Source organism: Festucalex cinctus, chromosome 4, assembly GCF_051991245.1.
Source record: "Festucalex cinctus isolate MCC-2025b chromosome 4, RoL_Fcin_1.0, whole genome shotgun sequence".
In the NCBI taxonomy this organism is placed as follows: Eukaryota; Metazoa; Chordata; class Actinopteri; order Syngnathiformes; family Syngnathidae; genus Festucalex; species Festucalex cinctus.
Window position 1 is genome coordinate 21,598,667 of NC_135414.1, and position 14,009 is coordinate 21,612,675.

Sequence of the window (14,009 nt, forward strand, 5' to 3'; positions counted from 1 at the left end):
TACTGCAAAAAAAGAAGGGAAATACCTATAACTTGAAGATAAATAATAACAAAATAATGCTGCGATGTGATCAGCTTGTCAAACAAATTTAACGTCTTGATTGAAAATTGTGCAGGTCTGCAGGATTTGCTGCTATACTTCGCTGAGCTCAGGAAGATGGGGGGAAAAAAAAAAAAAAAAAAAAAGACAACGTTGGACCTATATTTTCAGCATCTGGCAACAAATTTCCAGGATTTTTTTTTTTTTGTGAAAAAAAAAAAAAAAAAAAAAGATAATTTGCATAAGACAGGCACATTGAATAAGCAGAAATAACAGAAGGGATTTATATTTTGTGTTTCTCAGCAAAGCCAACATTTTTGTTGTACTTTGCTTACAGACAATATGAGATTGTTCCACCCATTGTGCTTGCCAATCTAAATGGGCATATTGTAAATGCGGTTGCCAGCTGCCATACAGGAGGCGGGAATTTCCCACACTCCCGGGTGCCAGGCAAAGACCCCAAGTTGGGGGATGGTACCCCACCACAGGCGACAGGACAATCCTCCCAGGGGGAGTCTGAAGAAATGATAAAAATACTCTTCCTGTGTTGTGGCTGAAAGGCCCACTCTTAATCCTCGCTTTGTTCTTGTACGTAGAGCAACATGAAAGAGCACTTCTACCGATTGCTTCTCCCCAGCGCACAACCTTATCAATAAGTGCCGTGCTTAACCATCGGCTTTCACTGGAGGAAAATATTCTGCAATTTGAGGAAAATCCATCCATCCCCTCATCCCTAAGGTGATGACACTTTTGCTTGCTTGTCTATTTCGATCTAGTAAGTGATTTTATGTGTGTGTGTGTGTGTAAGAGGAGGGGAGTTCCAGATATTCTATTTGATGTTTTCGATCTGGGATTGATAGCGAGAGGAAAGACTCCCATTCCTGAAAGTAGGATTATTGGCTTGGTCGGCTCAGAGATCCTCCAGAAGCCTTGTAAAATGCACTTGCCTTCTGGCTGCCACTGAACTGCTTCTGAACCCGCCAAAAGAGCACCTGTCTGCATATTAATGAGGTACAGGGTGCTCGACGAGGGTCCTCTTCCCACAGATACCTGTGCAACACCCCGGACCACCACCACCACTCATGAGAGCACCACCACTTTTCTTGGAAATCTCATCCTCCAGCCACTCATCGGAGGAGCAAGCCTGCAGGATCATCCAGAACAATGTGGAGATGGAGGCTGCCATTAGAAAGATCACAACACTTTAAGCAATGCCGGGTATTTAAAATCAGATAAGACTACTTCCTGGTAATCCCTACAGAGTTTACCCCTTGCGATAAAGAGAAGATATTGGCAAATGCACTGAACGCAGTCTGCTGCTGGTTACATCAAAACTAGCAATGTTTATACATTTTAAATCAGAAATCAGCATAATTTGTCTTGATTGTCGTTGCTTGTCGTGAAAGCAAAGTCAACGGAAGATGGATGGATACTAGTTATAAAACACACTTTGTGCTAGATTTACATTGCAAGGTTCAAGTGACACAATACCAACTTTTTGCTCTCGAGTTGCACATTTGGCAAATGAGTGATGACATGGCGAGAAATCTGATACATATCAGATATCTGCCAAAGCTAGTGCAATGTAAACACACAGGTCGGGTATACCACAAAAGGACCGCTCTGAAATTCTTTGACTTGAGTTGATTAAATACTTTGAAATCAATAAATCGTTATTGCTTATAATTTCTAGCGTTTTTTTGTTTTTTGTTATTTTACTGCTAAATAACAGCTTTCTGTTAATGGTAATAAGGAATTTAAATGTTTAAAGTATAAATGGATACTTGTACCTGCAGTGTGAAAACAGTGTTAGATTGTGTCTCAATTTAAAGCATGTGTGGGAGTTTGACATATTTTAAACAAACACAGAGTTGTGTTTGAATCTGGCTTGTCGTGTTTACTTTCAAGGGTGCTAAGAGGGTTGAGCCAGTTGAGAAGTTAGTGAGGAGAGCAGAGCGCTGGGGGCAGCAGCATGCTTGAACTGTAATTGATAATGTAAAGGCAGATGGGGGTCTCCAGGGAGATGGAAAGAATCCAAGCAGATGGTCAAATTGCTGCTTATTTATGTGGAGCGGAGGGCTCGCCCTCCCCCCCCCGGTCCACGTGCTATGATGGATCATTATAGGGCTGCGTGCATTAAAGCCCAATATGCTTTTAAAGGCGGGGGCGGCCGGCGAGCAAATGTCGCCGTATTTCAAAGTCGTTCTGAGGCTGAGGGCAACCTGTGCGCCGATGAATCCAATTAAAAGACCTCACACCCTTCTGCGCTCAACACAAATACTCAAATTCATCGTTTCGGAAGCCAGTATTTAAAATACCACCAGTACAAATCCGTCACCAAATTCGCATGCCGTTGAATGGTTGTCAGGAATATTATCAGCAGAGCAACAAGACCTAACTTTGGAGCAGAAAAAAACGGACAAAAATATAATACGCGAATAAAAAGTAAGACAAGGACATTGCAGTTGATGACACCCATTCATTTTCTTCGATCAGCTACTGCGGGCCGACACAGACGGATTGGTTAATATGGCCGAGGCCAATTGAATCGCCGCCGCCCCACCCAGTTCCTAGGTTAACTCCATTAAAGTCGCCTCGGAGCGGCCATTACATATTTACAAAGACTCTTTCATCTCAGCGAGTGGTAATTGGTCCCCTAACGTGAACTGGGTGCACTGATGGCGAGGGGCCATCCATCGGACTGAAATTACACCACACGCTCACTCGTCATCTCATAAAAGACGCTTCAATACTAACCAGCTTTGCGCTGAGTCCTGTTGTATCGTGAAGCAGCTGCTCCCAATCATTTGTACAAATGTTGCCCGTTTTTGGAAAAATACATTAAAAACACCAATAAGAGTAGAAAGCCACTGGAAACTTTATAGCAAGAATCTGTGATAAACAATGTCAATTTAAGAATGGTCACTTTAGAGATTCAAATAACATTTTTCGTCTGTATTAATCCGAACATTTTATTTTACACTTAAGTAAAAGCAAGGATGTAACAACGTACATACTTGTACAATTACTTGAGAAGGCGCAAAAGCTCCAATGAGATGATGATGATTAGAAAAATTATTTTGTAATACAAACAGATCATCTAAAAACATTACAACTACAACATTTGTTATAAATCCTATTCAGATGCGAAACATAAACATGAGATTCAATTCAAATCTCACTTTTGCAGTCAGAAAAAAACGAATCAGCCGCCAAGTGTACAATGATGTTGAATGTTATGTGGATGAAGAAAAACAAGAGCGTAAATGTGTCATTAAACGAGGAATGTGCAGAACCTCCCGGGCCTCCCATATTTCACATTCCACCCTAACACCAGTTCATATTAATATTTGCTTTTCATTTTAAGCAGCAGGGCAACTCGGCTCTATTCAAGAAGTTTGAAAGGAGGTGAGCATTTAGCCTGGCCAATGGGACCTTCACACAACATCTTATACTCAATACTGGAAAAATGCAAGTTTACGCAAGCGACTCTTGGAAGTTTTCTACTTTTTTCACCCTAAACATTAAATGCAAATGTGTCAGAAATCAACTGATAAATGTCCTGCACAATGCAAATACTTTGTGTACAATATACAGTAACATTAACCTGGGTTATAGGCCACAAAATAAGAAAAACAACAAAACTACACACATGATCTTTTCTTAAAACAGAACGTATGTACTTTCTAACGATATGACAACTTTATCCTCGTAAACTGACACATTTTTCTTCATCATGACTTAATTGTATATTATATGTATTAGTTCAATGCCTAACATCGGCTTGTTTACAATGCTAATGCTAGCCTATTGTTGAAGCTGGTCGTATGCTCTCTGTGTCTAAAAGCAACATTTTTCTCATAGACAACTTTCTCGTAAAAACATGACTATTTTCGACGAGTTATTTCCACAAAATGTAACTTCTTTTCTCCGCACAATAATACATCTGTCTTGCAAATGTATGACTTGTTCTCGTATTATCATGGCTATTCTTGTCACTTTACTTCAAAGTAATATATTGCCACTTACAAGCAAGATGTTATTTTCCTTTAGTTAAGATGAATCCCATGTTGAGTGGTTGTGCGCAAGCTGACTTAACAATGTATGATGATTTCCTTTTTTATTGGTTAAAAAAAAAAAAGAGCATACTTTTTAATAGTAGTTCTGGAGAAAAGGAAATAAACCAGTTTTGCGGGGAGAATAAAGCGTAATCACGGAACAAAACATTTACAGGATGGAAAGTGTGGTGTTATGGTCGCAGAGGATGCTCATGAAAACAATAAAAAGGTAATTTGAGAGCTCCAAAGATGCCGCAGTTGCTCCATAGCATCCCAGTGTCGTTATTCGGCCATTTTGCGTCAATCAGGAATCCTTTCTAATCTTGTGTAAAGTGAAATCCCAGCCAGGCATGTATTTTGCACATGAAACAAATAAGGGGGGAAAAAATAAGGTCACGATTCCGAGCAGCACTTCAAACAATGTTTGAAAATTCGGCTTTAAGTGTTGTCAGTTGTCTGCACTCAATTTGGCTAATAACTGGCTCGCAAAGAAAGCCACCAATCTGGAAGCAATTTGCCACGCTCCCGCCAAGATTTCCTTTTCCTCTTGACAAAAGTTATTTTAACTATTGACCTTTCCGGGAGTTGAGTGGCATTTCGGGATGCCATCGCCACTCGCAAATCGGAACTTTTTCATTTGGCACGTCAGCGTTGTTGTTTTAGGCTCGTCGCCTGGGTATGACAATCCCACCATTTTAAACCTCATTATTTTTAGCAGGTTATTTCCACGTGGCACCAGTGCATTTTGCAGCATCAATTTTCTAAAACATTATGATTGGTGCAGTCTCAGAAAACTTGAAGAGTGCTGAACTTGTATAGTAGTACGGCTAGTGGAAAACTGTCATTTAGGCTAGTGGAAAACTGTCATTTAGGCTCACGCCTCACGGAATTTACAATTGACATTTTTAGATGCCGTTCACTGCTCTGTGACGTGCAGAGCGACTTTTCTCTTTACACTGCTGCACCCTTGTGGTCCTTTCACATAATACACACTCCAGCAACCACATAAAAGTCTATGGGTGATAACTGGCAAGAAAAAGTAAAAAAGAAATTCTTTATCAGTGAGTTGTCTGCAATTTGCAAGGATGAATTTATAAACGGATTAAATAGCATGAAGTTAGAGAGCCATTCAAAGTGTTTGGTTGATTTAAAAATGTGTATTGTATTTGTTTTGCATTCACTTGACTTTAATTTGTAAATTTCACATCAAATATACTGGAAGTGGCATTTAAGTTTGGAAGAATGGTTTACTATTTACTGAATTATGAATCATACAGCGCTCATAGATGGCACCTGTAGTGAATTTTTCACTATTATAAAATAGGTATGACTTATGTTTTAATTTTTTGTAAAAAAAAAGAAAAAAAAAATACTGTACTATGACTATTTTTGTAAAAATTACAACTGTTTTACAATCAGGAAGTAAAAATGACAAATTATAGCAATTGAAACTTGCCATTAATTTCATGTAATTGTGTGTGTTATTTGTCATTGCTTTTTTGGGGGGGAAATTTTATGTATCAAAAGTACTAGTGGTATCGATACAGTACTTGGTAACAGTAACGGTGACTACTCAAAATTTGAGTGCTCGTATCGGTCTGAAAAAAGAAGTGGTATCAAACATCACTAGTCGGAATTATGACTTTTCTAGTAAAAAATAAAACACTGTTATCCTGCTAAAATTTGAATGTCTTCTCCCACATTTTTTTTTTTCTGATTTTTTTTTTCTTTTCTTTTTTGGGGTCAAAATATTTTGCAAATTTAGTTATTCATGTATATTTTTTGTGTTGATTATTTTTATTTGTTTATTGTTGTTGATCAGGGGCAGATAACAAGTTATACATATTTCTGTCCCTTTTTAATTTCATTTTATTTATTTATTTATTTATTTTTTAATGAATTGAATTAAAATTGTGGCCCTAACTCTACTTTGTAAGAATGTGACACAGTAACTGTAGACCATTTACATGCAATTTGAAACACTGGTGCAGGGGGGAAAAAAATAATTACAAATACTAGAAGCAGCACTATTTGCAGTCATGCACTTGTGCTGACAAAAATAAATAAATACATAAAAAAAATGTATATATTAATTTCAGACCTTGGCATCCTTCAGTCCACTCTCTTCATTCCCGTCCCTCTTCAAAGCAATCAGACGCATTAACTCCAGGTGGCTGATGGGAAAGCATCCCATTAATATTTCACCTGTTTCCAGGCCTGTTTGTGCCATACATCAATGCCCCGCCTCTCCTTTTGCAGCCATACATTACAAGTATTTTCAAAATACTTCATTGTCAGCGCGTGGCAGCCTCATTACTTATTAAGATAAGAAGGGAGATCTTCCCCCGCAGTTCGGAGCTCCTCTAGCTACTGTTTTCGCCTCCAACTCGGCTCGTGGGCTAAAAATAAGTCAGTCATTTAGTTTAGTCTGGGGTGGGGGTCGGAGGGGGGGTGCAATCCTGGTGCTGGTCAGTGTTTGATCAACACTCCACAGTGTGATCTTGCAAATTAAGGCTGATTTAAATGCTATCCACTCACCAGACACTTCATTAGGGACACCTGCATCGTCTATTGAGAATCAATATATGAGCTGCATCCAAGCCAAGTATACTAACACTAGTAGTCTCTAATGTAAGGCGGGTGCATGTGCTAAACACTGCCACACTGTGCCACTGCTGCCTATACAAAATAGTACAGAAACATATAATTCAAAATGGAATGACAAGTTGACAACCCTCTTGCAAAGGTTCTTCCAAAAACCAGTAATACAAATTAATTTCTCAAAACTACTCAAATATACAGTATTTCATAAATATGAATACAAGTCACATTGTTGTTTATATTTACTTATTCCTCGGAACCTACCGACTGGATGGGGTGAGTTTCTGGGCCCTCAGCGGCTCCTCGGCGCTGGGGTCTCAGTAGTTCTCCGCGAGAGGGGCTGAGCACCTTTCTGCGCTGGCCAAAGTTTGACTACACGGACTTTGCCCGTCAAATCGGCAATCAATGTGACCCAATCAGAAATGGTGCTGTTATATAATTGTTTTCGGCCACATTTTTTCTCTGCATGGATGTGAGATTTGAAGGTGGGAGGGCAGTACAAATTCGTCTATTGTTTACATTCTTGCCTTTGCGTTTTATGCCCATCTTTGTCTTTTATATTTGCTTCACATACGGTGTACCACAGCCTATTTGCAAGATGTAGCTCTCACCTTCAAATAGCAATTAAAAGTGTAGTATTTTACCGTACGTTTGCTTGTTTGTTTTTGCGCTCCAGAGAGAGAGAATGGATAAGTCTCCATACTCATACCGATAAAACCTTTATGCAACAAAATTAAGACATTGTATAATGTACTGTTTTTTTTTTTTTTTTTTTTTTTTTTTTTACCAGTCCTGGTACAAACTACATAAAAATAACCAGATGTATGGGTGAAACGAAAACAAAAATATGGCCAAAAAAAAAATCATGGTAGCATTGCTTATTCATAATACTGTAGTGTTGGTTGGTTGGTTTGAAGTTTTAGTTTCTGTGATGTACAATCAATTAAAAAAAAAATAATCAGTGAGGTGATAAAACAAGTCTGAATGAAACAAGTCAGGCTGGGAAGCACCTTCCCATCACACCTCGTCAGTCACATCATTTCTTTTTAGTTGTTTTTCGTCGGGCGCACTGGTTTGTTAAATAAATCAGAGGTACAAGACGAGGGAAGAAGGAGATTTTTTTTGTTTGTTTGTTTTTTTTTAAAGACCATTTTACTAATGTACTACAGTCAGTTTAATACTTTTGACAAAATAGTGTTTTTGTGGAAAATTGCAATTGCAATTACCTTTGTTAAAGCTGTTCCTTCATTTTGAATTAGGTATTGCAAATTACACACAAAGTCACGATTTGTGGGCAATGCTCACAAATTTCATGGTACATTTTCCAGAGAATTCTTCTTAAATTCTGAATTGTACAATTCGACTTGTTCTGAGTTTTGTATTAATGATCCATTTACTGTAAAACGTATTTCCAGATGACGCATGGCTGCAGACACACACGCACAAAAATGTAATAACAGTAATTATGGCCCTGTCACATTTAGACAAGACAATTAGCCAGCAAGCCTACAAGTTGAACTTATAATACGTTCAGTAAATGCTATTCAAACATCATCAGTGTGATTAATTACAGCCAAGCTCTGCCAGACAACACGTCAAAATGTCCAAATGGGGAAGCTTGCACATTACCATGGCAACCATGTCCATATTAGTAATGGGAGTAATGTTTTATCATAGAAAGCCTCACAAGTGTGGAACTCTCCAAATGTACAGTATTGTGCTTAATCCTTAATGGAGTATTTTTGTTATTATTAATATTATCATAATAGGTCATAAAGAAGCCAAAAGGACTATTTGGGGACACATAACTTTCGGGTATGGTGGCGTCATTAAAACGTCCATCACGTCACATTCAAGGGCGTATCTCCTTAATAGTTCTTTTTCGTGTCATTTTTGGACCCAGTTAAAGTTATTTCAAGACATTATAATTTTGCTGTCATTTTTCCAGCATGTATCAACTTTTCCTCTAATGTTCACTGCCTCAAAAAAAATAAAAAAATAAAAATGTTTCCCAAAGTATGTTTAAGGCCGTTTGGACCTGTACGTATATTTAGAGTTACATTGTCAATTGTAAATTTGAAGACAAATGACCCGCCATGTCTCCCCATGACATTAACATGGATCACACTCAACATTGTAGAGCGGTAACTGTCATTGAAGACATCATCACTACAATAATAATAAACTTAAATATTGATCATCGAAGCAGTTTTGGACATGCATTGGGTCTCCACACAAGAGAAATTGTTTACCTGCTGCTGTTTTGGTTAGCAACAGAGTTCAAATGACTCAATGACGGTATGCTTTGGTTAAGTGGGTACTTTTCATATAAATCACAAGAAGAGAGGCCTGCAGGGGAAAATATACTAACACACTTTTCGAAATTGCTCTGCACTCCACAAAATAGGAGCAAAACTCAATAAAATGTCAGCTCATATTTTTGGGGACAAAATGTGACATACGAGAAATCGGAGAAACACAAATAGTAAACGTCCTATCTATTATGCTGAATCAAATGACAGGAAAAAAAAAATGTAAATATAGTTCAATCCATTCCATGGATGATCATTTTTAAACTTTGAAGTTTTAGCATTTGCTTATAAAGTCTTTAAAAAGTTTACTCCAAGAAATAAGCTCCTTGATAAAGACAAAGCTTGTGTTGTCACAACTACCATAAGTAGATGAATGACCCATTGAGGGGTGTATTTTTCAAAGCAGCCTCAAAGCGGAAACTTTTGCGACGTCTTTTAATAGCTCATACATGTCACTTGGGGGAGGTCCAAGTCCTGCAAGTGTTCTGTGTTGCTATGGGGCATCCCGAGGAATATGTGCAAGCTACTGCGATTCGTCATCACCGTGCTCATGACAAGAGTTTTCTGCATTCAATGGTGATGAAGTGAGCAGCACAGCAGTGCTCATCTCATCTGACATGAATCTCTCTTGGGAAGAGAGGCTCAGTCCAGTAGGTAGTTGCCATCTTTTATACCATGTTAAGCTAACACACTAGTGGCTATTTGCTTACATTTTCCTCAAGAGTTGAAGTCAATTTTACATTATGGACACAGAATAATAACTATGTCATTGTAGCCTACTCCTTGACCATTGAACATGCATTAAAATAGAGATTTGGGTAAGAGTCTGCTTTTTGTGTGACACAAAAAATATTTACCTTTAAATCTTCTGATTTCACTTTCACCATACGCATATTTTGATATTTTGACATGTGTTGGTGAATTTGGCTGTAGCAAGTTACTTCCATTGTCTGTGTGGTAGACATTTATGTGTGACAAATTAATTTTTAATTTTTGGTCTTGGCACCAAGCTCAGTGGATGACGAAAAAAGGTGATTGACAGCTTCTGTTGTCAACAGAGTGGGCCCTATTATTGCTTACCGTGTTTGTGAATTTGGTAGACGGCGCTGCGCGTCACTTGGCGTTCTGCAGACGCGCCATCTGTATGAAACACACCTTGACACAGCTGCAAATTTGGTTACAAGAAGTAGACTAGACTCGGTAAAAGTATGTCTAAATGGTGGTGTAACGTGATTTTAGTCTATTTGATCAAGGCGTAAGCAGTGAGATTCGGCGCTGTGCGGATATGTGGTGGATGTCATACTATTTCCACCCATCCATCCATTTTCGGAACCGCATTTTCACAAATATGGCAATCCCTTTGAATTATTGTAGAAATCAGTACATTTAACAAATTATAATTTTTGTCATCTTCAAAATATTTTAATAGCACCCTTGTGAATGAGGGACGGTTCACGCAGTGACGCTCGGTCATGGGTGAAAAGTGGTCTCCAGTTGCCCACAATAGCACAAGAAAGAAAACTCCACCCACCTATGCACACAGTTAGCTGTGTCTGTTTTCCCTCATATTTAACACATTTGCATCAACGCACTAGCTTGTTTTGCACTTGGTCCTATTTGAAAAAAAAAAAAAAAAAAAAAAAGACACTTCAGATAGTTTGAAAGGAGTGATATCTATTTTCCAACAAAATGTCAGCCTGTTACAATGAGATACAGTACATTAGAGAAGCTGGCAAAAGAAAAATAGCAATAACTGCCAGAGCTGGTAACTGTGGAATGTTCACTGGTTTTGTAAAATTCTGTTTCATGATTGTTAACTGAATTAAATTACAATACCTAGACAGGGTGGCCTGCATGCGCAGATCTGAGAGGGCGTCCAGCAGGAAGGGCTTTTTTGGGGGGGCATGTGATGAATAAAAAGCAAGACAGTCAACAGATATGCATGCAGTCGCTCCTCCAGGAAGTTGTTGTGGGGAAAGGTAAAAGATGTTCTGAGCTACTTCTTTAAGCTCTCCAAGGTAATGATTACATTGCGGGACTTGTGGTGTCAATGTTCAAGTGTTCATTTGGTGGCTTTCATTTCGCTGGTCTTCTTTGACTTCAGTTTATCTTGGCTATGGATCAACTTTAACGGCGAAGATGGTTTGGGGGAGGAATAAGGAGGAGCAGGATAATAACTTGCATCTTGGACAGGAAGTGGTTGGCAGAAATGGAATGGGCCGCTTTAGTATCCAGACCTCCTTAGGTAGTCCGCCATCCCATATGCTTGCTTGTTGAGCACTCCTCCATGGATGCTTTCCTTCCCCATAACCATAACCAAGACTTTGTCAGTTCTGGCTACAGAAATGTTGTACGTGGGCTCTCCGTTGGAATTCTTTGTCCGGAAGTCCATTGTCCAGTCACCGTCGACATTGAGGCTATCTCGGAGTACCGAGCATTTTTTATTGCCTAAGGTCAGCCCCTGGGTGAAGAAAGAGTCACGTTCCTTGGCCACCATCACGTCGATTTCGGAGGTCGTGATGTTGGCGAACGTGCCGCCTTTTAATGAGGCCCAGACGTATTTGGCCTCACCGTAGCCAACAATGGCCGCATCCTGGCAGGTGCCGTCCGCCATCAGTCTCTCCACGTAACTTTGCCAAGACATGTTTTCCGACGATGGATCCAAGATCAAGAAGGAAGTGCGGCGAAAAATGCTGACAGATGCAAGTCGGGTTCGTTACTCGCCAAGCTTTCTTATAAAGTCACCAACCAAGAGAAGCCACTGCAGCCAGACAAGGACTTGGGTGTAGTTCTGACAAACTCCCTCCGCAAGCAATTGCTTTTAAATGCATGTAAGGAATTGTGTCATATTGTGTGTGACATCAGCCAGCTATGAGGTCTTGTGACATCACAGGGCTATGTGTTGTCATCGAGTTGCTTACTTACCAGCATCAAAAGACGCTTCATGAGGTCAACCCTGATGGAGCTGATGTGCTGCAGGCTGACATTATCCGTAAATATATTGCTCCATCATGATCCGACGTAGCTTTCAAACAGTACCTTCATAACACGGAAGCGGCAATTCTGTTCTGACCAAACAACGGAGCGCAAAGTATACTACTACCACTAAAAGTGTTTATGGATCCGGGAGTTTCCACGCAGATGTACCTGTGCCCGAGTTCCCATGACAGCCCCGGAGGCGACGCATCCATCTATGTCTTTTTGCCAAATTTGATTTTAAATATTAATCACGGAGGCCATACATCTTGGCTGTGAACAAATTGCCAAGCAAAAAAAGTGCAATTGTCTGCGAAACGGCACAGCAAGAAGGATGGAGGCTTGGCGGGGAACATCAATGTTTCATTTGGTGAAATGTACAAGCCACGACAGCATTTTACTGATGATGCAAGTGTCAAACTCTTCGTCCTGCTTCAGGAGGAACAGCAGAAATTGAAACTTAGATGACTTCACTGGGAATACAATGGATACACTTATATTCAAAGAGCTTTGTTTTTTTAATTACTTATAGGTAGGGATGTTCGATAGCACCTTTTGTCAGACCGATATCATCGATACATAATATTTTCCCCAAAAAACAAATGACATATAATTTTAAAGAAAGGCCTATTGAATATATGCTAACATATCATTTTCCTTAAAATTGTATGGGATGGGTCTAATGGCAATTTTTGTTGCCATCGACAAACTAGTAGTGTTTACATAGAGTCGAATACATCATAGATGAACAAATTATATTGATTTAATTTTAAATCCGGGAAGACAAAAACTATTCATGAACAATGAGTGATCCCTTTGTGTAACTATGGAAATGCAAAAATGACCACTGGTAATCAATACCAATACATTGTACACTTTTTACTGAAAGCCTCCAATATAGATGCACACTTTACATCCTGCTAGCCAAACATGTACATGTCCAGTTTTTCAGTATTATTTGAAAGAAAAAAAGAACTTGCTTTCTTCTTCACAAAGCTCTCAGCGGTGAAAACAATATAGGCCTACTACTGTATATATAAGCTTACTGCACTCGTAACTGTGACTAATGACAGATGTTTGCCGGCAAGCAAAAAGATGACACACGGCTCACCTGAGGACAGGAAAATAAAATACATTTTACCTCTGACAATTTAACAGTAGCAGAGTCAATAAATATTGCGCCACATATTGCTGTGCTGCAGGGGCTGTAGATTTACTATTGCACTTTCTCTACAAACATACATTACTGTTCACTGCACCTCTTTGTTGACAACTGAATTTCAAGTCCTCGTGCTGAAGGCCATAGTAAATTTTATATATATATATATATATATATATATATATATATATATATATATATATATATATATATATATATATATATATATATATATATATATATCTTTCTTGCATCACAAAAAGAAAACTTACCTGTATAAAGAACAGGCTTATAGTTCAGAATACCTAATACAAGATCATGTAAGTAGGTTTTCTAGGTGTTGTACAAAGTAAAAAAAAAAAATTCAATAAGAATAATAAAACAGCATGGAGCCTTTCTCAGATGGCTTTGGGCAGTAGTAATTACTGAAATTTAAATACAACAGTAATTATTTTATTTATTTTAAAAGTAATTTTAAAAATCTACATAATCGTCCTCAAGTGTAAAGTTGGATAATTTCTTAAGTACTGCAGACTACTTCATTTTATTTTATTCTGGGCAGTGTGTGGTGTATTAAAAAAATAATAATAATAACAAAAAATAAAAATAAAAAATAAATAAATAAAAATAAAAGAATACATACTAATCCTACAAAGATAAATAAATGCATACAAACAAAATACATACATACATTATTATAAATAGTTTATCAAACTAAACAAATTTAACTTGGGGCCTATCCCAAGAATACAGATGATGACGCATAACTTGACAGTAATTATCTTATAGAATAAAATAGCTTGCTTTTAGACTATTACTCACATTACTATTAGTGTACTTCATAAATTAAAGTGGGTCAATATT

General features: G+C 38.3%; 1 long non-coding RNA gene and 1 pseudogene across 1 annotated transcript in view; both read right to left on the reverse strand.

Moving 5' to 3' along the window:
- Positions 1 to 14,009, reverse strand: part of LOC144017120 (uncharacterized) — a 189,088-nt gene that overhangs the window by 144,111 nt on the left and 30,968 nt on the right. The window lies entirely within an intron of this gene.
- Positions 10,665 to 11,841, reverse strand: LOC144017024 (profilin-2 pseudogene; annotated as a pseudogene).